General features: G+C 45.6%; 1 pseudogene; it reads left to right on the forward strand.

Annotated features, from left to right (window-relative positions):
- Positions 1-8,132: 8,132 nt before the first annotated feature.
- LOC135535241 (protein NOXP20-like) lies at positions 8,133-8,910 on the forward strand (annotated as a pseudogene).
- The last annotated feature ends 365 nt before the right edge of the window (positions 8,911-9,275 follow it).

The raw sequence follows: 9,275 nt of genomic DNA on the forward strand, positions 1-9,275 counted from the left end.
GGGTCCTTAAATACTGATAAACACAGCTGGGTCCTTAACCACTTGACAAACACAGCTAAACATAAACACAGCTGGGTCCTTAAATATTGATAACACAGCTGGGTCCTTAATAAATACTGATAAACACAGCTGGGTCCTTAACCACTAATAAACACAGCTGGGTCTAATACTAATAAACACAGCTGGGTCCTTAACCACTAATAAACACAGCTGGGTCCTTAACCACTGGTTCCTAATAAACACAGCTGGGTCCTTAAATACTGATAAACACAGCTGGGTCCTTAAATACTGATAAACACAGCTGGGTCCTTAAATACTGATACACACAGCTGGGTCCTTAAATACTGATAAACACAGCTGGGTCCTTAACTACTGATAAACACAGCTGGGTCCTTAAATACTGATAAACACAGCTGGGTCCTTAAATACTGATAAACACAGCTGGGTCCTTAAAAATACTAATAAACACAGCTGGGTCCTTAAATACTGATAAACACAGCTGGGTCCTTAAATACTGATAAACACAGCTGGGTCCTTAAATACTAATAAACACAGCTGGGTCCTTAAATACTGATAAACACAGCTGGGTCCTTAAATACTGATAAACACAGCTGGGTCCTTAAATACTGATAAACACAGCTGGGTCCTTAAATACTGATAAACACAGCTGGGTCGTTAAATACTGATAAACACAGCTGGGTCCTTAACTACTGATAAACACAGCTGGGTCCTTAAAATACTGATAAACACAGCTGGGTCTCTTAAATACTGATAAACACAGCTGGGTCCTTAACTACTGATAAACACAGCTGGGTCGTTAAATACTGATAAACACAGCTGGGTCCTTAAATACTGATAAACACAGCTGGGTCCTTAAATACTGATAAACACAGCTGGGTCGTTAAATACTGATAAACACAGCTGGGTCCTTAACTACTGATAAACACAGCTGGTCAGTAACACTGATAAACACAGCTGGGTCCTAATACTGATAAACACAGCTGGGTCCTTAACCACTAATAAACACAGCTGGGTCCTTAACCACTGATAAACACAGCTGGGTCCTTAAATACTGATAAACACAGCTGGGTCCTTAAATACTGATAAACACAGCTGGGTCGTTAAATACTGATAAACACAGCTGGGTCCTTAAATACTGATAAACACAGCTGGGTCCTTAAATACTGATAAACACAGCTGGAATCATAAATACTGATAAACACAGCTGGGTCCTCTAACTACTGATAAACACAGCTGGTCCTAAATACTGATAAACACAGCTGGGTCCTTAAATACTGATAAACACAGCTGGGTCCTTAATAAATACTGATAAACACAGCTGGGTCCTTAACTACTAATAAACACAGCTGGGTCCTTAAATACTGATAAACACAGCTGGGTCCTTAACCACTGATAAACACAGCTGGGTCCTTAACTACTAATAAACACAGCTGGGTCCTTAAATACTGATAAACACAGCTGGGTTGTTAAATACTGATAAACACAGCTGGGTCGTTAAATACTGATACACACAGCTGGGTCCTTAAATACTGATAAACACAGCTAGGTCCTTAACTACTAATAAACACTGAGCTGGGCCAAATACTGATACACACAGCTGGGTCGTTAAATATTGAACCAGCAGACCGAGACCCTGTCTCACTGAACCAGCAGACCTAGACCCTGTCTCACTGAACCAGCAGACCTAGACCCTGTCTCACTGAACCAGCAGACCTAGACCCTGTCTCACTGAACCAGCAGACCTAGACCCTGTCTCACTGAACCAGCAGACCTAGACCCTGTCTCACTGAACCAGCAGACCTAGACCCTGTCTCACTGAATCAGCAGACCTAGACCCTGTCTCACTGAACCAGCAGACCTAGACCCTGTCTCACTGAACCAGCAGACCTAGACCCTGTCTCACTGAATCAGCAGACCTAGACCCTGTCTCACTGAACCAGCAGAACTAGACCCTGTCTCACTGAACCAGCAGACCTAGACCCTGTCTCACTGAATCAGCAGACCTCAACCCTGTCTCACTGAACCAGCAGACCTAGACCCTGTCTCACTGAACAAGCAGACCTAGACCCTGTCTCACTGAACCAGCAGACCTAGACCCTGTCTCACTGAACCAGCAGACCTAGACCCTGTCTCACTGAACCAGCAGACCTAGACCCTGTCTCACTGAACCAGCAGACCTAGACCCTGTCTCACTGAACCAGCCAAGATGTCCGAAAATCGTTTACAACCAATAATTTTTCCACGATATCGACAAAGTGGTGGAATTAGATGGCTAAAACCGTGCAGTCTCTACGGGCATTTAGTTTGTTGAAATCTGACAAAAATGTTGGCACTTTAGCCTTTAATTCATATAAAAAAAATAGGATTTATTGAATACTCCATGTGGTCTATATTAAAAGGCCACTTAATTTAATAAGTCTTTTAGAATTCAATATTAGTGCACAATTTCTATTTAAAATATCATAGGGCACTCTTTGTGTAACAACCCAGTTATTACTAGACTTGATGTTTAATCTGTCTCTCTGGTCTGATGTTTAATCTGTCTCTCTCCGGTTGATGTTTAATCTGTCTCTCTTGTCTGATGTTTAATCTGTCTCTCTCCCGTTGAAGTTTAATCTGTCTCTCTCTGGTCTGATGTTTAATCTGTCTCTCTGGTCTGATGTTTAATCTGTCTCTCCCGTTGATGTTTAATCTGTCTCTCTCTGGTCTGATGTTTAATCTGTCTCTCTCCCGTTGATGTTTAATCTGTCTCTCTCTGGTCTGATGTTTAATCTGTCTCTCTCTGGTCTGATGTTTAATCTGTCTCTCTGGTCTGATGTTTAATCTGTCTCTCTCTGTCCTCTGTTGATGTTTAATCTGTCTCTCTGGTCTGATGTTTAATCTGTCTCTCTTTGGTCTGATGTTTAATCTGTCTCTCTCTGGTCTGATGTTTAATCTGTCTCTCTGGTCTGATGTTTAATCTGTCTCTCTCCCGTTGATGTTTAATCTGTCTCTCTGGTCTGATGTTTAATCTGTCTCTCCTGGTCTGATGTTTAATCTGTCTCTCTGGTCTGATGTTTAATCTGTCTCTCTCCCGTTGATGTTTAATCTGTCTCTCTCCCGTCTGATGTTTAATCTGTCTCTCTCTCTGGTCTGATGTTTAATCTGTCTCTCTCCCGTTGATGTTTAATCTGTCTCTCTGGTTGATGTTTAATCTGTCTCTCTTGTCTGATGTTTAATCTGTCTCTTGGTCTGATGTTTAATCTGTCTCTGTTGATGTTTAATCTGTCTCTCTCTGGTCTGATGTTTAATCTGTCTCTCTCTGGTCTGATGTTTAATCTGTCTCTCTCCCGGTTGATGTTTAATCTGTCTCTCTGGTTGATGTTTAATCTGTCTCTCTTGGTCTGATGTTTAATCTGTCTCTCTCCCGTTGATGTCTCTCTCCCGTTGATGTTTAATCTGTCTCTCTGGTCTGATGTTTAATCTGTCTCTCTCCCTGTTGATGTTTAATCTGTCTCTCTGGTCTGATGTTTAATCTGTCTCTCTTTGGTCTGATGTTTAATCTGTCTCTCTGGTCTGATGTTTAATCTGTCTCTCTTTGGTCTGATGTTTAATCTGTCTCTCTCTGGTCTGATGTTTAATCTGTCTCTCTCCCGTTGATGTTTAATCTGTCTCTCTCCCGTTGATGTTTAATCTGTCTCTCTGGTCTGATGTTTAATCTGTCTCTCTTTGGTCTGATGTTTAATCTGTCTCTCTTGTCTGATGTTTAATCTGTCTCTCTCCCGTTGATGTTTAATCTGTCTCTCTCTGGTCTGATGTTTAATCTGTCTCTCTCCCGTTGATGTTTAATCTGTCTCTCTCCCGTTGATGTTTAATCTGTCTCTCTGGTCTGATGTTTAATCTGTCTCTCTGGTCTGATGTTTAATCTGTCTCTCTTGTCTGATGTTTAATCTGTCTGTTGATGTTTAATCTGTCTCTCTGGTCTGATGTTTAATCTGTCTCTCTCCCGTTGATGTTTAATCTGTCTCTCTCCCGTTGATGTTTAATCTGTCTCTCTGGTCTGATGTTTAATCTGTCTCTCTGGTCTGATGTTTAATCTGTCTCTCTCTGGTCTGATGTTTAATCTGTCTCTCTTTGGTCTGATGTTTAATCTGTCTCTCTCCCGTTGATGTTTAATCTGTCTCTCTGGTCTGATGTTTAATCTGTCTCTCTCCCGTTGATGTTTAATCTGTCTCTCTGGTCTGATGTTTAATCTGTCTCTCTCTGGTCTGATGTTTAATCTGTCTCTCTGGTCTGATGTTTAATCTGTCTCTCTCTGGTCTGATGTTTAATCTGTCTCTCTCTGGTCTGATGTTTAATCTGTCTGTCTTGTCTGATGTTTAATCTGTCTCTCACAGACTGATGTTTAATCTGTCTCTCTGGTCTGATGTTTAATCTGTCTCCTTTGGTCTGATGTTTAATCTGTCTCTCTCTGGTCTGATGTTTAATCTGTCTCTCTCCCGTTGATGTTTAATCTGTCTCTCTCCCGTTGATGTTTAATCTGTCTCTCTGGTCTGATGTTTAATCTGTCTCTCTGGTCTGATGTTTAATCTGTCTCTCTGGGGATGTTTAATCTGTCTCTCTCTGGTCTGAGTTTAACTGTCTCTCTGTCTGATGTTTACCACAGACAAACTGAACTGATGTTTAACCGTCCCCTCTCACCACAGACAAACTCAACAAGGTAACAGATGTTTACCACAGACAAACTCAACAAGGTTTAGACCGTCTCCTGTCACCACATCTGACAAACTGGTCAAGGTAACACAGTCACCACAGACAAACTGAACAAGGTAACAGAGTCCCTGTCACCACAGACAAACTGTTTGAGGTAACAGACCGTCCCCACCCCAGACAAACTGAACAAGGTAACAGACCGGTCACCACAGACAAACTCAACAAGGTAACAGACCGTCCCTGTCACCACAGACAAACTGAACAAGGTAACAGACCGTCCCTGTCACCACAGACAAACTCAACAAGGTAACAGACCGTCACCACAGACAAACTGAACAAGGTAACAGACCGTCACCACAGACAAACTGAACAAGGTAACAGACCGTCCCTGTCACCACAGACAAACTCAACAAGGTAACAGACCGTCCCTGTCACCCCAGACAAACTGAACAAGGTAACAGACCGTCCCTGTCACCACAGACAAACTGAACAAGGTAACAGACCGTCCCTGTCACCCCAGACAAACTCAACAAGGTAACAGACCGTCACCACAGACAAACTCAACAAGGTAACACAGTCACCACAGACAAACTCCCTGTCACCACAGACAAACTGAACAAGGTAACAGACCGTCCCTGTCACCACAGACAAACTGAACAAGGTAACAGACCGTCACCACAGACAAACTCAACAAGGTAACAGACCGTCCCTGTCACCACAGACAAACTGAACAAGGTAACAGACAGTCCCTGTCACCACAGACAAACTGAACAAGGTAACAGACAGTCCCTGTCACCACAGACAAACTCAACAAGGTAACAGACCGTCCCTGTCACCACAGACAAACTCAACAAGGTAACAGACCGTCCCTGTCACCACAGACAAACTCAACAAGGTAACAGACCGTCACCACAGACAAACTGAACAAGGTAACAGTCACCACAGACAAACTCAACAAGGTAACAGACCGTCACCACAGACAAACTGAACAAGGTAACAGACCGTCACCACAGACAAACTGAACAAGGTAACAGACCGTCACCACAGACAAACTCAACAAGGTAACAGACCGTCCCTGTCACCACAGACAAACTCAACAAGGTAACAGACAGTCACCACAGACAAACTCAACAAGGTAACACAGTCACCACAGACAAACTCAACAAGGTAACAGACCGTCACCACAGACAAACTCAACAAAGGTAACACACCGTCCCTGTCACCACAGACAAACTGAACAAGGTAACAGACAGTCCCTGTCACCACAGACAAACTGAACAAGGTAACAGACCGTCCCTGTCACCACAGACAAACTCAACAAGGTAACAGACCGTCCCTGTCACCACAGACAAACTGAACAAGGTAACAGACCGTCACCACAGACAAACTGAACAAGGTAACAGACCGTCCCTGTCACCACAGACAAACTCAACAAGGTAACAGACCGTCCCTGTCACCACAGACAAACTGAACAAGGTAACAGACAGTCCCTGTCACCACAGACAAACTCAACAAGGTAACAGACCGTCCCTGTCACCACAGACAAACTGAACAAGGTAACAGACCGTCCCTGTCACCACAGACAAACTGAACAAGGTAACAGACCGTCACCACAGACAAACTGAACAAGGTAACAGACCGTCACTGTCACCACAGACAAACTGAACAAGGTAACAGACCGTCCCTGTCACCACAGACAAACTCAACAAGGTAACAGACCGTCCCTGTCACCCCAGACAAACTCAACAAGGTAACACAGTCACCACAGACAAACTCAACAAAGTAACACAGTCACCACAGACAAACTCAACAAAGTAACACAGTCACCACAGACAAACTCAACAAAGTAACAGACCGTCCCTGTCACCACAGACAAACTGAACAAGGTAACAGACAGTCCCTGTCACCACAGACAAACTGAACAAGGTAACAGACCGTCCCTGTCACCACAGACAAACTGAACAAGGTAACAGACCGTCCCTGTCACCACAGACAAACTCAACAAGGTAACAGACCGTCACCACAGACAAACTGAACAAGGTAACAGACTGTCACCACAGACAAACTGAACAAGGTAACAGACCGTCCCTGTCACCACAGACAAACTGAACAAGGTAACAGACCGTCACCCCAGACAAACTCAACAAGGTAACAGACTGTCCCTGTCACCACAGACAAACTGAACAAGGTAACAGACCGTCCCTGTCACCACAGACAAACTGAACAAGGTAACAGACCGTCACCACAGACAAACTGAACAAGGTAACAGACCGTCCCTGTCACCACAGACAAACTCAACAAGGTAACAGACCGTCCCTGTCACCACAGACAAACTGAACAAGGTAACAGATGGTCCCTGTCACCACAGACAAATGAACAAGGTAACAGACCGTCCCTGTCACCACAGACAAACTCAACAAGGTAACAGACCGTCCCTGTCACCACAGACAAACTCAACAAGGTAACAGACCGTCACTGTCACCACAGACAAACTGAACAAGGTAACAGATGGTCCCTGTCACCACAGACAAACTCAACAAGGTAACAGACCGTCACTGTCACCACAGACAAACTGAACAAGGTAACAGACCGTCACCACAGACAAACTCAACAAGGTAACAGACCGTCCCTGTCACCCCAGACAAACTCAACACAGGTAACAGACCACAGACAAACTGAACTAACAGACTGTCACCACAGACAAACTGAACAAGGTAACAGACCGGTCCTCGCTCACCACAGACAAACTCAACAAGGTAACAGACTGTCCCTGTCACCCCAGACAACTGAACAAGGTAACAGACCGTCCCTGTCACCACAGACAAACTGAACAAGGTAACAGATGGTCCCTGTCACCCCAGACAAACTGAACAAGGTAACAGACCGTCCCTGTCACCACAGACAAACTGAACAAGCAACAGACCGTCCCTGTCACCACAGACAAACTGAACAAGGTAACAGACCGTCCCTGTCACCACAGACAAACTGAACAAGGTAACAGATGGTCCCTGTCACTCACAGACAAAACTGAACAAGGTAACAGACCGTCCTGTCACCACAGACAAACTGAACAAGGTAACAGACCGTCCCTGTCACCACAGACAAACTGAACAAGGTAACAGACAGTCCCTGTCACAGACAAACTGAACAAGGTAACAGACGAGTCCTGTCACTACAGACAAACCAACAAGGTAACACAGTCACCACAGACAAACCAACAAGGTAACACAGTCACTACAGACAAACTCAACAAAGTAACACAGTCACCACAGACAAACTGAACAAGGTAACAGACCGTCCCTGTCACCACAGACAAACTGAACAAGGTAACAGACAGTTTTAATTGAATATACTGAATTAGAGTTTGTTATTTTAGGTTCAAGTTGATTCGTGTCAGCGTCAATTCATCCCCAGGCCAGATGAGAGCGCATGATTGGGTGAGAGAGGTGGAGAAACCTGTCGTCGTCACAGATACCATCGGGGGGCGGCGGAGGAGGAGCAAAGAGGGGAACCTGAAACAAGAGAGGGAGAAGAAGAGAAGAAAGAGGGGGAGGAGCTAAAGGAGAAGAAAGAGGGGGAGGAACTGGAGGAGAGGAAAGAGGAGGAGGAGCTAAAGGAGGAGGAGCTAAAGGAGAAGAAAGAGGGGGAGGAGATAAAGGTGAATGAGGAAGAGAGACAATCCAGGTCTGTAGAGGTGAGATCTGATGTTGGACAGAGAACTAACTGTCTGTATTTCTGTCCCTCTGTCTGTCTGTCTGTCCCTCTGTCTGTCTTTCTGTCCCTCTGTCTGTCTGTCTGTCCCTCTGTCCGTCCCCCTGTCTGTCCGTCTGTCTGTCTTTCTGTCCCCCTGTCTGTCCGTCCCCCTGTCTGTCTGTCCGTCCCCCTGTCCCTCTGTCTGTCTGTCCGTCCCCCTGTCCCTCTGTCTGTCTGTCTGTCTGTCCGTCCCCCTGTCCGTCCCCTGTCCGTCTGTCTGTCTCATGTTCTCTTTCCATCGCTTTTCGTTTTAAGCACGTAGTGTGTGTTAATGTCTATATATTGTGTTTGTGTGTGTGTCTAGGCAGTGTACCTGTGTTCAGTGGGCTCCCTGGCGGAGGTGACAGCCCGCAGTATCGAACAGCTCCACAAGGTGGCAGAGTTGATCCTCCACGGACAGGACCTGGAGAAACCTGCCAGAGACCAGGCTCACATACTCACCAGGTCTGTTGGGGGGCGGGAAGAAACCTGCCAGAGACCAGGCTCACATACTCATCAGGTCTGTTTGGGGGGAACTTGTTAAAGACCAGGCTGTATGGGGGGGACAGGACCAGGAGAAACCTGCTAGAGACCAGGCTGTAGGGGGGGACAGGACCAGGAGAAACCTGCTAGAGACCAGGCTGTATGGGGGAGGGCAGGACCAGGAGAAACCTGCTAGAGACCAGGCTGTATGGGGGGGCAGGACCAGGAGAAACCTGCTAGAGACCAGGCTGTTGGGGGGACAGGACCAGGAGAAACCTGCTAGAGACCAGGCTGTAGGGGGGGACAGGACCAGGAGAAACCTGCTAGAGACCAGGCTGTATGGGGGG

Source organism: Oncorhynchus masou, unplaced genomic scaffold, assembly GCF_036934945.1.
Source record: "Oncorhynchus masou masou isolate Uvic2021 unplaced genomic scaffold, UVic_Omas_1.1 unplaced_scaffold_4641, whole genome shotgun sequence".
Lineage (NCBI taxonomy): Eukaryota > Metazoa > Chordata > Actinopteri > Salmoniformes > Salmonidae > Oncorhynchus > Oncorhynchus masou.